A 13,681-nucleotide genomic window follows, 5' to 3' on the forward strand; every position below is an offset into this window, starting at 1 on the left:
ATCCCAGAACTTTGGGGGGCAGAGGCAGGAGGATCGCTTGAGGCTAGGAGTTCAAGATCAGCCTGGGCAACATGCAAGACCCCTGACTCTATATTTTTAAAAAATTAGCTGAGCAAGCTGAGTATAGTGGCACATTCCCATAGTCCCAGCTACTTGGGAGGCTCAGGCAGGAGGATTGCTTGAGTCCAGGATTTCGAGGCTGCGGTGATCTACGACTGGTTTTTTGGCCTCTAGCCTGGGTAAAAAAGGAAGACCGTCTTCTTTAAAAATCATAGAGTTGCATTCATTGAGACATATCTGCGTTCTTTTCAGGTTCTTTAGGGTAGTGAGTGGGGCTCTTCTATAGCACCCAAAGGTCATGGTTGATTCCATGCCATCAGCCCTCCTGTTTCTAGGGTGCCCATACGGAAAAAAGTTACCCACATTCCTCTCTCTCCCAGTCTGACCATACTGTTCAACTTAAACCAGATCAATGTGGTTTGTTTTTTTTTAACTGAAGGATGTGTGGCAAGTGATTCGGTTTAATAAGAGAATCCTGATTTTTAGTTAGGCACATTGCTTGTCAGGATAAAGGACATTTTCTGGCTTCCCTTGTTGTAGAAATGTGATCAAGTTCTGGCCAATGGGATTTAGTGGAGGTGGTGTGTGCAATCTTTGGGAAGGCTGTTTAAAGGAGCTAACTCAGTGGAGGGCTTTTTGCTTTTCTTTCTTTCTCTTTCCTAGATAGAATACAGATATAATGGCTGGAGCTCCAGCATCCACTTTCGGATGTGGGATGACCTAAAGGATAGAAGTTACATGATAAGAGTGGCTGGGCTAAAAGCTGGGATGATCGAAGATTCCTGATGGCTTTGTGAAGTTGTCATACCAATTGTAGTGGGTATACCTGTGAGATTGTTTTATGCAAGAGAATAAAACAATTGTGTTTTTAGGCACTGTATTCAAAATCTCTGTTACAGCTCGATGAATACAATTCTTAATACAATCCGGAAGTCCTGACAGGTTTTTAGAAACATTTTTCTTTGCCAGGATGGTATCTCCTGTGGATCCTCCTTCAGTTCCAAATCTAGCTTTCTCACCTCAGGTTGGTGACAACTGCCCACATTCAAACGGCCATTGAATTCTCCCCCATATGGTTGCCTCATTCCTTTCTACAGGAGGAACTTCACCCTGGGGTTCTTTAAAGCATTAAGAAGTGTCTTTGATTTCAGCCAATAGGCCTGGACAGACACTACCTGTTGGCTCCAGCACAATCCTAGTTTTATAAATCATAATGATGTGGGTCATCCATTCTAGTTTAGACAACCTATCAGTGACAACTGCAGAGTTGATGGCCCATTTAACTATGCCACCAACTGTGTCATGCCAGTTTAAGTCCTCTGGAAAGCAGATGCCAATATGGAGTTAGATGTACAGGAGACATATTAAGAGTAATACCTGTAAAGGATAAAGAGGAAGGTGAAAACCTACAGATTTTCCAGATATAAGTGGTGGACTTGGTTTGTAATAGATGGAAAACATCCCAGCTTTGCTTGTTCCCAAGGCTGAGGTCCTGGTTTGAGGTGAATGATGATTATAGCCAGATATTTAATGGGGAGAGTCTGGAAGTCAGAGAACCAAAGAAGTGCTGAGATAAGCTCTCCGTACTTCCCTGGTGGATGGCCAAGCTAAACACATGGGAGAGACCCAAAAGATCCTGGGGAAAAATGAAAGCCAAGGAAAACACGAAAACTGGCTTCAACTTTGAATATATTTTTTAACCACACACAGTTCAGTCAGTAGAGGGTAAAAGCCTTATACGCTCAAACCGTTTCAACACAACCTCAGCCAAATTAATTGGCAATTACTAAGCTATTCAGAGATGGGGGCAATTTTTAGAAAGTTGGGCTGAAATGTTACAGTAAGAATTAAAAATTGGAGCAGAGACATCAGTGGCTGCATACAAGGAGTGAGGTGAGTGAAGGCAGATTCTACAGTTTAAGTTCAGAAAAGATATTAAACACCAAACAAGCAAAATAAACAAACAAAAAAGCTTCAGAAAAATAAAGCAATTGATAGTTATTATATGTTCTATAAAATATTATCTGAAGTGTTCAATTTTCTCTCTTTTTTCTTTTTTTAATACTGCGCCTTGCAAAGCAGGGTTACCCTATAGGCAGTGTGTTGAGGTAGCCTGAAGTGTTCAATTCTCAACTAAAAATTGTTAGACATATAAAGAAACTGGAAAATGTAACCTAAACTCAGAGGGAAAAGCTGTCAATAGAAACTGACTCTGAGGGAACTCATATGTTGGATTTAGCAGAGACTGTCTTCAAAGCAGGTATTATAAATTTGTCAAAGAAATTACAGAAAACTGTTTGATAAAAGGAAATATGTTAATAGTCAGTTAATAAATAGAGAATCTCAATAGTGAAATAAAAAAGGACCAAATGAAAATTCTAGAGTTAAAAAGCACAATAACTGAAATTAATTTTTTTTAATTTTTTTATTTTACTTTAAGTTCTGGGATACATGTGCAGAATGTGCAGGTTTGTTACATAGGTATACATTTACCATGGTGGTTTGCTGCACATATCAACCCATGATCTAGGTTTTAAGCCCTGCATGCATTAGGTATTTGTCCTAATGCTCTCCCTCTGCCATACCCTGACAGGCCCCAGAGTGTGTCATTCCCCTCCCTGTTTGCATGTGTTCTCACTGTTCAGCTCCCACTTATGAGTGAGAACATGTGTTGTTTGGTTTTCTGCTCTTGTGTTAGTTTGCTGAGGATGATGGCTTCCAGCTTTATCCATGTCCCTGCAAAGGACAGAATTTCATTCCTTTTTATGGCTGAATAGCATTCCATGGTGTATATGTACCATATTTTCTTTATGCAGTCTATCATTGATGTGTGTTTGAGATAATCCCATGTCTTTGCTCTTGTAAATAGTGCTGCAATAAATATACATGTGCGTGTGTCTTTATAGTAGAATGATTCATGTTCCTTTGGGTAGATATCCAGTAATGGGATTGCTGGTATTTCTGGTTCTAGATCCTTGAGGAATCACTACTCTGTCTTCCACAATGGTTAAGCTAATTTACATTCCCACCAACAGTGTAAAAATGTTCCTATTTCTCCACAGCTTCGCCAGCATCTATTGTTTCTTGACTTCAATAATTGCCATTCTGACTGGCGTGAGACGGTATCTCATTGTGGTTTTGATTTGCATTTCTCTAATGATCAGTGATGTTGAGCATTTTTTTTCATATGTTTGTTGGCTGCATAAATGTCTTCTTTTGAGAAATGTCTGTTCATATCCTTTGCCCACTGTTTGATGGGGTTGATTTTTTCTTGTTAATTTGTTTAAGTTCCTTGTAGATTCTGGATATTAGACCTTTGTCAAATGGGTAGATTGCAAAAATTTTCTCCCATTCTGTAGGTTGCCTGCTCACTCTGACGATACTTTCTTTTGCTGTGCAGAAGCTCTTTACCTTAATTAGATCCCATTTGTCAATTTTAGCTTTTGTTGCAGTTGCTGTTGGTGTTTTCATCATGAAATCTTTGCCCACGCCTATGTCCTGAATGGTATTGCCTAGGTTTTCTTCTAGGGATTTTATGGTTTGGGGTTTTACATTTAAGTCTTTAATCCATCTTAAATCAATTTTTGTACAGGGCATAAGAAAGGGATCCAGTTTCAGTTTTCTGTATATGGCTAGCCAGTTTTCCCAGTACCATTTATTAAATAGGGAATCCTTTCCCTATTCCTTCTTTTTGTTAGGTTTGTCGAAGATCAAATGGTTGTAGATGTGTGGTGCTATTTCTGAGGTCTCTGTTCTTTTCCATTGGTCTATACATCTGTTTTGGTAGCAGTACCATGTACCATGGGATTTTGGATAATCCAGCCTTGTAGCATAATTTGAAGTCAGATAAGGTGGTGTCTCCAGTTTTTTTCTTTTTACTTAGGATTGTCTTGGCTACATAGGCTCTTTTTTGGCTCCATATAAAATTTAAAATAGTTTTTTTTCTAATTCTGTGAAGAATGTCAATGATAGTTTGATGGGAATAGCATTGAATCTATAAATTACTTTGGGCAGTATGGCCATTTTCACAATATTGATTCTTCCTATCCTTGAGGATGGAAAGTTTTTCCATTTGTTTGTGTCCTCTCTTATTTTCTTGAGGGATGGTTTGTAGTTCTCCTTGAAGAGGTCCTTCACGTCCCTTGTGAGGTGTATTCCTAGGTATTTTATTCTCTATGTAGCAATTGCAAATAGAAGTTCATTCATGATTTGGCTCTTTGCTTGTCTATTGTCAGCGTATAGGAATGCTTGTGATATTTGCACACTGATTTCGTATCCTGAGATTTGGCTGGAGTTGCTTATCAACTTAAGGAGTTTTGGGGCTGAGACGATGGGATTTTCTAAATATAGAATAATGTTGTCTGCAAACAGAGTCAATTTGACCTCCTCTCTTCCTATTTGAAGGCCCTTTATTTATTTCCCTTGCCTGGTTGCCCTGGCCAGAACTTCCAATACTATGTTGAATAGGAGAGGTGAGAAGGGGCATCCTTGTAATGAAAAATTTAATAAAGCTGTTTGAAATGTCAGTTTGGTCAATTTATTTAAGCCCTATTTTTTTGGCAGCTGTAAAGGGTAAATTACTTAATCAATGACACACTGTTGCTCTCTGAAACAGAGACTATTCATAAAAGGCAGAGAAAATAATTATTTTCAAATGTTACTATGTTTCTGCTTTCTTTCTGAAAAGTTTTTTTGGTTAACAACTAATCATTGAAACATGAACCATGTGGGGTGGCTCATGCCCGTAATCCCAGCAGTTTGGGAGGCCAAGGCTGGTGGATCACCTGAGGTCAGGAGTTCGAGACCAGCTTGGCTAGCATGGTGAAACCCCCATCTCTACTAAAAATGCAAAAAAATTAGCTGGGTGTGGTGGTGGGCGCCTGTAATCCCAGCTACTCTGGAGGCTGAAGCAGGAGAATCGCTTGAACATGGGAGGTGAGGTTGCAATGAGTTGAGATCATGCCATTGCACTCTACCCTGGGCTACAAGAATGAAACTCTGTCTCAAAAAAAGAAAAAGAAATATAAAAACTATTTGCCAACTCCATTGAGCCCAACACAAATACAAGAATAACGTTTCCTGCAGTTGTTTTTGGAAAGTCATATTTTTACTCTGGGATTATTATTGATAACATAATTCATATTATTTTCAGATACTTATTGCAGACTGTTGCTTTAAGTAAAGTGTACTGTAGTTGCTTTAGGAAACCAAGCTTCTTCAGCTTTTTCAGCTGTCCTCAAATCCAAATAGTTCAAAGGAGGTCCATGTTTCTGTGTTGTTTAGATTCCCATTTCTTTCAGCCTTGGCCATTTCAATCCCTTCAAGGTCCCTTTTTAATATGTCCTATGGTTTAATGTCTAATTTCTTTCAACCCCTCAAATTTCTCTTTTATGATTATTTCCCTTGGTATTGGATACCAACCATGAGGAAAGCGCTCTGCTAGGTCTCAAGAATGTAAAATTTACATCATGCAGGAATTTTAGAGAATAAGTAACATATAGGCTTTCAAATTATATACCCACTGTCTAGTTGACATCAATTTTATCAGTTTACACATGTACCTTCTTACTCCTTTCTGTGTTGCTTCGCCCACACACTGTCTGATCCCTGTGGCTTATATTTCAATCCTTAATGAAAGTAGACTTTGCCAGTTTTATAAATATTAAATTCTGTCACTGAGAAGGCAGAATCTTATAGTTTTGACACTGACCCCATGCTGAAGACTGGGGTGTAGTCTTTCGGAGTATTTTCTCTTTTGGCTCTTGAAATCACTGACTTGGATATATCTGTGACCAGAGTAATCCCTTTACTAATAATTGTCAAAATGACCAAAATATCACCCAATTATGATTTTCTATTCAGGTTCTCAGAAAGGAGGCATAAAATCCCCTGCAAATCATCTACTCTTGGAAACCAAAGTTGCATTCAAGTAAATTCAAACATAATCTGTTACAGCCTTTGGGAACAGACTGAATGCATTGATTGTTCCATTTATTTGATGTTTAGGTCTATCTAAGAAAATGGTGATAAATTCATGCCTTAGTAAATCATAGACGATTTCCATCATTCTGTTTCCTCCTCTTCCCACACCTTCCCACACAAACCCACTATAAATGTTGCTGCCGCCACTACCCTAAACGTAAAAGAATCATTTTTGTAGCACTAAAATGAAGTGTAAAGAATGAGATAAAGGGTATTCCATGTGTGTGGCATTTTCCTGGAGTAGGTCTGTGATACCCATCCCACTGCCCACATCCAATTTACTGTATGTGATAAGACTTAGAGTACACATGTTATGGTTAGGGATAATATTTGTACATACTGTAATAATGAATGTGCACTGGGTGGATTTTTTTCTAGTTCACACTATTATCAGTGCGGGAGGTGGAGAGGAAACACATTTGTTTGGATCTTCACTGAATACTCTGGAGAAGAGGAAGAGCTGATGAACAAAACATGGAGAACAAAATCATTCACTCAGGTACAAGAGAAACAATCTGGGTAATGTTAGCAGGTCCTTGTGATCAGAAGCATGAATGGGGTGGGAGGCTTCTAAAGCCCGAAAGATTTTTAAAAGAGATTTATAGCTATGGCACCAGTCTTTGAATACACAGGAAGACCAAATCCTGGGTTATTAGAGGTCAAGTGCAGGAAACTTACTAGGGATGAGAAGGGACAGGGTCAAAGAGTCTTGCCAAGTTGTGTCATCATATGAAGCTAGAATGTACTTATATTAACAAAAGGGAATTTTGGACTCAGTTAAGTTCTTTTACATATTTTCAAGTATTCTTAGGACTACACATGTAGTGAATTTGTGTAGTACTATGTTGTCTCAGCATCGTTTTGAATATATTGGACTTTCTCATACCAGAAACAGGGCTTAGTCACCCTTGACACAGTTTCCAGGTCTCCACCTCCTCCCTGTTCCTCAATGTGGTTGATGCAGATATCTACCTTATACAGTCACCTGCTGGTGACCACCTCCCTAGGGGACAGCTGGATACAACCTACTTGACTGTCCCCAATGACCCCCCCACACTCTGCATGGACCGCACGGATCTGCCACAGTGACCCCTTCTCAGTCACAGCGTGCCTCCATGGAACTCCTGCCTGCTGGCTTTTGACCCACCAATGAGAACGCCCCATGGGAAAGTGGCCTGGGAATGCCTGGACCCCAATAAAGGCCTAGGCCCACGGGCTCCTCACTCTCTTTCTGGCTCCCCACCTGCTGGTTAAGCACAGATGGCCCAGACGGTTCCTTTCTTCCTGCTGGCTCTGAAAGGAATCTGTAAGGAAGACCCTCCTTCTGTGTATCATGTGTTCTGTGGAGCTGCCTCTCTGTGTCTCACCCCACCCACACGCCCGAACCTAACTTCTTTCCTGGTCAGGGTTCACCTAGAGAGTGGTTCTCTTAGCAGGAATAGACTGGACACAGGTCAGACAAGGGCCACAAGGGCCTCTGTGACTATAAACAACTTTCCTGTAAGAGGGACACCTGGTCATGGGCCGGACACTTAGTAATGAGGCTGTCTACCAGGATAAAGAAGTACCCCGAGGCCCCGACCCCGCTTTCGCGCTCCCCCACCCCCTCTATGGGCTCGCGGGGCGAGGTCATGATGACCCAGGGGGCGTGGGGCCGGGGAGCTCCCGGGAGCCCAGTTCCCGACCCAGGTGAGGCCCCCAGCTTATGACCTGCCTTCATCACCGTGATCGTCCCGGCCGGGGTCCCCCAACTCCACACTACCGTAACCACATCCAGGTTGCCCCTAAAACACAGACACGTCCCTTCTGACCCAATGCTTCCACTCTCTTCATCTCAGAGACTGTTCAGTGCCCCCGTACCCCAGCCTGGGAACTTGTCATCCCAGTACAGCAGATGATCCATGTATACAGGCACGTCTTGGCTAGGGACACCTGAGGTCACTTGACCACATAGAACCTCTCCCCATGTCTTCTGACCCAAGGATTCTCTCCCTCGCTCTCCCTGTGAACGTGTCAGGGAGGGGGTCCCTTCTTCTCAACCTCGGAACGATGACCGTGGCACTGGTCTCAGCAGACGCCCCTCCTACATCCACCAGGTCCCCTCAAGCCCCCGTGACCAGTTTCACTACCACCATCTTGGTGAGTGTGTGTCTGACCACTCCAGAAATGCACATCGACTCCCCAGCCAGCGCCACGACTTTGTCACCTGGGCTCAAGTGATGGCTCCCCTTCCCTTCACACCCATCTGACTTGGGGACACCTGAGGCCAATGTGACTCTATCTAGGCCTGCACCCCTCCCCCCAGCACACATACACGTGCTTTCTGATCAGTCCCACCATCTCTGTACCTATCTCCCTGACATCTTGTCATCTAGATCAGCGCCTCTCTGGCTCAACACACACCTGGTCTGGGAACACTGTGACCACATGTAGTCTCTCGGCTTTTTCCTGGAAAACCCTGGTCTCTAAATCCTCCGGGCTGGATAGAACCAGATTTTCAAACCCTGTGAAAGCCACCTCTGACCCTTGATCCTTTCTGTGTCTTTCTTGACCCAGTAAAATGCTCCCTCATGTTTAAAAAAAAAAAAAAAAGTGTGCCATGAAAAGCAGATTGTAAGCTTCCATGATCGCCTCCCCTGGAGTTCTGTCAGGGCAGGGTTAGAATTTACAGTCACTCCCCAGAGAGATTCCTCAAGACTGAATTAAAGGAAAATCAAAACACATTTATGCTTTAGAGAAAACTTGACTGTTTTATGCTGTTTGAATTGTCTTCTAAAAATGAGTTTTAAATTCTAAAAAGTATTAAAATAAATATTCCATATTCCTTCACTCAGTTAATTGTGAAAGCACATGGATTTGCTCTTCACTGGCACATAAAGTAGATATATTCCATTGTGGTAGTTACCTTGTTTTTCTGGGATCACAATCAGCCTACAGTTTCCAATTTCCCTTGTAGTAAGTTGGGCACATGTCATTAAACACAATGGAATGCAGGCAGAGTGATACATGCAACTTTCAGGCCTGGAAAATGCCAAGGCCCAAAGAAAATGCTAAAGCCATCACATGATAGATGCTAAGGTCCCTGAATGACTGTGGAGCAAAGCCATCTACTCACCCTTAATGTACTATGATGTGAACAAGAAATAAACATTTATCATGTTTAACAATTCATATTTGGAGTGTCTTTGTTATAGCAGTTAAACTCGCAGACTAATACAACCAGTGACTTCCAGAGAATATAACCTAGAAATTTCTGCTAATTATTACTAGAAGCTTATTTGTGAGAAATAACATTCTGAAAGTGTATAGTAATTTGTAAGTTCACATCAGTTATTCTCAATTCTTAGTGTTATATCAGAATTATGTAGGAAGCTATATTAAAAGATATATACCCCAACAGACTAGCCTTGACCTAGTGAATCAGAACTAGATAAGACATAGGCAGTTATATTTGAAAAACTTCCTTGCATTTCACATATACCCTTGGCTAGGAACCACTACTCTATGATAACCCAAGTTGTACCTTTAGATGAAGCCAGATTGTCTGACTTCATTGTTTTGGGTCCATATAATTTATTTACCTGTATTGGGTTGTTTTAAAGTATATTTTGATTACTTAAAAAAATTAACGTGTAATAATATTGATCTTTTTGTGTAAACAGTTCTGCAGTTTTGTAAATTTTACACACAGTTGCATGCTGTATCACAAATGTTAGGACACAAACCATTCCATCATTTAAAACACTACCTCATAATACCCATTTGAAGTCACATCCTTAAACCCTAGAAACCGCTGATCTGTTATCCATCATTAACAGTTTTGTGCTTTTGAGACTGTCACAGAAGTTAAATCATACAGTGGGCAAACTGTTGAGACTGGTTTCTTTGCATAATGCTTTTGAGATTTATTGAAGTTGCTGCAGATATCAACAATTTATTTCTTTTTAAGGCTGAGTAGCATTTCATTACAGACCTAATACAGTTTGCTTTTCCAATTAGTATTGAAGGATATTTGTGTTGTTTGCAGGTGTTGGAGATTATGAATAGAGCTTCTATAAAACACAAGTTTTTGTGTGAACCTAAGTTTTCCTTTCTTGAGGGCAGGTTTTTTTTTTTTTTTTTTTTGTTATTTTTTTTTTTTTTTGAGACAGAGTTTTGCTCCTGTTACCCAGACTGGAGTGCAATGGCGCGATCTCGGCTCAGCGCAACCTCCGCCTCCTGGGTTCAGGCAATTCTCCTGCCTCAACCTCCTCAGTAGCTGGGATTACAGGCACGCGCCACAATGCCCAGCTAATGCTTTGTATTTTTTTAGTAGAGACGGGGTTTCACCATGTTGACCAGGATGGTCTCAATCTCTTGACCTCGTGATCCACCCGCCTCGGCCTCCCAAAGTGCTGGGATTACAGGCGTGAGCCACCGCGCCCGGCCTTGAGGGCAGGGGTTTTTTAACTTTGGTGTTATTAACACTTTGGAATGGAAAATTATTTTGTTTTCAGGGTTATCCTGTGCATTGTAGGATACAGTGCTGTTGTCCTTTACTCACTACATGCCAGTAGCATTCTCCTCACCACCTCCCCACCCGAAGCTGTGACAACCAACTATGTCCACAGATATTGTCAAATGTCCACTGGGGTGAGGAGAGGGAAAATCTCCCCGGTTGAGGAATACTGCCTTAAAGGAACTAATATTACTTTAGTGTGAGACTGCAAGTGTCAAATATCACCTTTTGTCTTTAAATGTTTTATTGATACATATTTGTACATATTTATGAGATACATGTGGTATTTTATTACATGCTTAGAACGTGCAATGATCAAGTCAGATTTAGGGCATCTATCACCTTAAGTATTTATCATTTCTATGTATTGGAAACATTTCAAGTCCTCTCCTCTAACTATACTGAAATATCCAATACATTGTTAATTATATAGTCGCCCTACTCTACAATTGAACATTAGAACTTGTTCCTTCTCTCTACATGTTTGTACATCTTACACGTTTGTACCATTAACCAACCTCTCTTCATTCTCTTTCTATGCACCTGTCCCAGCCTCTTTCTACTTTCTATCTCTATGAAATCAACATTTTTAGCCCCCACACATGAGTGAGAATATGTGAAATTTGTCTTTCTGGGCCTAGCTTATTTCACTTAACATAATGACCTCCAGTTCTATCCATGTTGCTGCAAATAACAGGATCTTACACTTTTTGGTGGATGAATAATATTACTTTGTGTATATGTACACAGCATTCCACCTATCTATCTGATAATAAACATTTATGTTGATTTCATATCTTTTTTTTTCCATTTATTTATTTTATTGCATTTTAGGTTTTGGGGTACATGTGAAGAACATGCAAGATTGTTGCATAGGTACACACGTGGCAGTGTGATTTGCTGCCTTCCTCCCCATCACCTATATCTGGCATCTCTCCCCTTGCTATCTCTCCCTATCTCCCCACCCCCCACCGCCCCTCCCCTATTTCCCCCCAACTGACCCCAGTGTGTAGTGCTCCCCTCCCTGTGTCCATGTGTTCTCATTGTTCAACACCCGCCTATGAGTGAGAACATGCGGTGTTTGATCTTCTGCTTTTCTGTCATATCTTTGCTATTGTAAATAGTGCTGCAATAAACATGGGGGTGCAGGTATCCCTTTGAAATATCACTTTTTGTTTTAAAATGTCTCTACCTACATTTCTGAAATAAATTTTCTCTGGATCTGGAATTATAACTTGGCAGGCTTTTTATTTTTATTTTTTTTTAAGACAGGGTCTCACTCTCTTGGTCAGGCTGGAGTGCAGTGGAATGATCTTGGCTCACTGTGGCCTTGACCTCCCGGGCCCAAGCGATCCTCCCACCTCAGCCTCCAAAGTAACTAGGACGACAAAAGCACAGCACCACTCCTGGCTAGTTTTTGTATTTTTTTGTAGAGATGGGTTTTTGCCATGTTACCCAGGCTGGTCTCAAACTCCTGGGCTCCAGTGATCCTCCTGCTTCGGCCTCCCAAAGTGTTAGGATTACAGGCACGAGCCCTACACCTGGCCTGTTTTCTTTCATTACATTAAAAAAATTACATTACCTTTTGGCTTTCACAGTTTCTGCTGAGAAGTCAGTTATGTCTTCATAGTGTTCCTTTCAATATGCCATTCTTCCTGATAGCTTTCAATATTTTTATGTTTGGTGGTGCTGTGGTCACTTTACAGAGTTGGCATGGATCTTCTCCCCAACATAAGACTTACTTATGATGATGTCCTACACATCCAGAAGGTATGAAAATGTTTATTACATGTATAATGAGTCTTACTGGGGAAAGCAGGCATGCACACATCCTAAACTGGTGGAAAAATGGCCTGAGAAAATAGAGAAAGAAGACTGGCTTGGGATTTTTATGGTAATTGAGGGGTGGGGCTGGGATAAAGGTTCCTGCATGCAGGCTGAAGTTTTGAACTTCCAGCTACTACCAGAGGAGGGAGCACCAGGGGTTTCTTATCAGCTTGCCCAGATGTAGGGCAGAGGGAAACAGGAAGGGGTAGGCTTAAAACTTGTCAATGAACATCAACAATGGAGTCACACTCCAGTACAGGTGTTAAGTAATTTTATTATGAATTGAATTGGCGTTGTTTTATATTTTTCTTGCTTGGGGTTTTTAGTGCCTCTTGAGTCTTTGGGCTGTGAAAAGTTCTCTGAAATTTTTCTTCAACTATTGCTTTTGTTCCATTCTCTATTCTCTTTTTGGGATTCTAATTACACATATGTTTGACCTTGTAATACTACTACAAATGTCTCAACAACTATCTTTTGTATGTTGCTTTTTCTCTCACATCATATTTTCTTCTGGACTATTTCAGTTTACTTTCTTTCCATCAATGTATCAGTAATTCCACGCATTGATGTCCTAATTTTACTGCTTGTATTTAGTTCTAGAATTTAAAATTGGTTATTTTTTTGCAGCTTCCATTTTTCTACTAAAATCCTCACTCTTTTGTATTAATTCCTTGAAAATATTAAATTTTAGAAACAACTAATACCTCTTGGTGAAAAGCAGCCCCATGTGCCAGGCACATTTTGGCTTCATTCCTCTCCCAAATTTTGACTTTTTTTTTTTTTAAGATGGAGTCTCAATCTGTTACCCAGGCTGGAGTGCAGTGGCTCAATCTTGGCTCACTGTAAACTTCACCTCCCGGGTTCAAGTGATTCTCCTGCCTCAGCCTCCTGATTAGCTGGGATAACAGGTACACACCACCACGCCTGGCTAATTTTTTTTTGTATTTTTAGTAGGGCCAGGGTTTTACCATGTTGGCCAGGCTGGCCTCAAACTCCCGACCTCAGGTGAGCCGGACTTCATAATTCTTTACTGTCCTGATAGCATTCTGATACTTTCAAATTTGTTTTAATATATACACTTTTGTCCAACTTTTCTATCTGTCCCCAGTGGTAACACGGTCTGAACCATTTACTGGGAATTACCAGAAATCTAGAGACTTGCTTTTAAATGCATGATTACATTTTACAAGACAACTGTACCCGTTTGTACAATGACATGAAAAAAAATATATGGGGAGAGAACTCTTCTAGATTGAAAGAGGTTTAAAAGACTAACAAACCAATGCAGTGCATGGACCTTGATTGATTTCGTTT

Source organism: Sapajus apella, unplaced genomic scaffold (genome assembly GCF_009761245.1).
Source record: "Sapajus apella isolate SASKATOON/1434 unplaced genomic scaffold, GSC_monkey_1.0 scaffold125, whole genome shotgun sequence".
Taxonomy (NCBI): domain Eukaryota; kingdom Metazoa; phylum Chordata; class Mammalia; order Primates; family Cebidae; genus Sapajus; species Sapajus apella.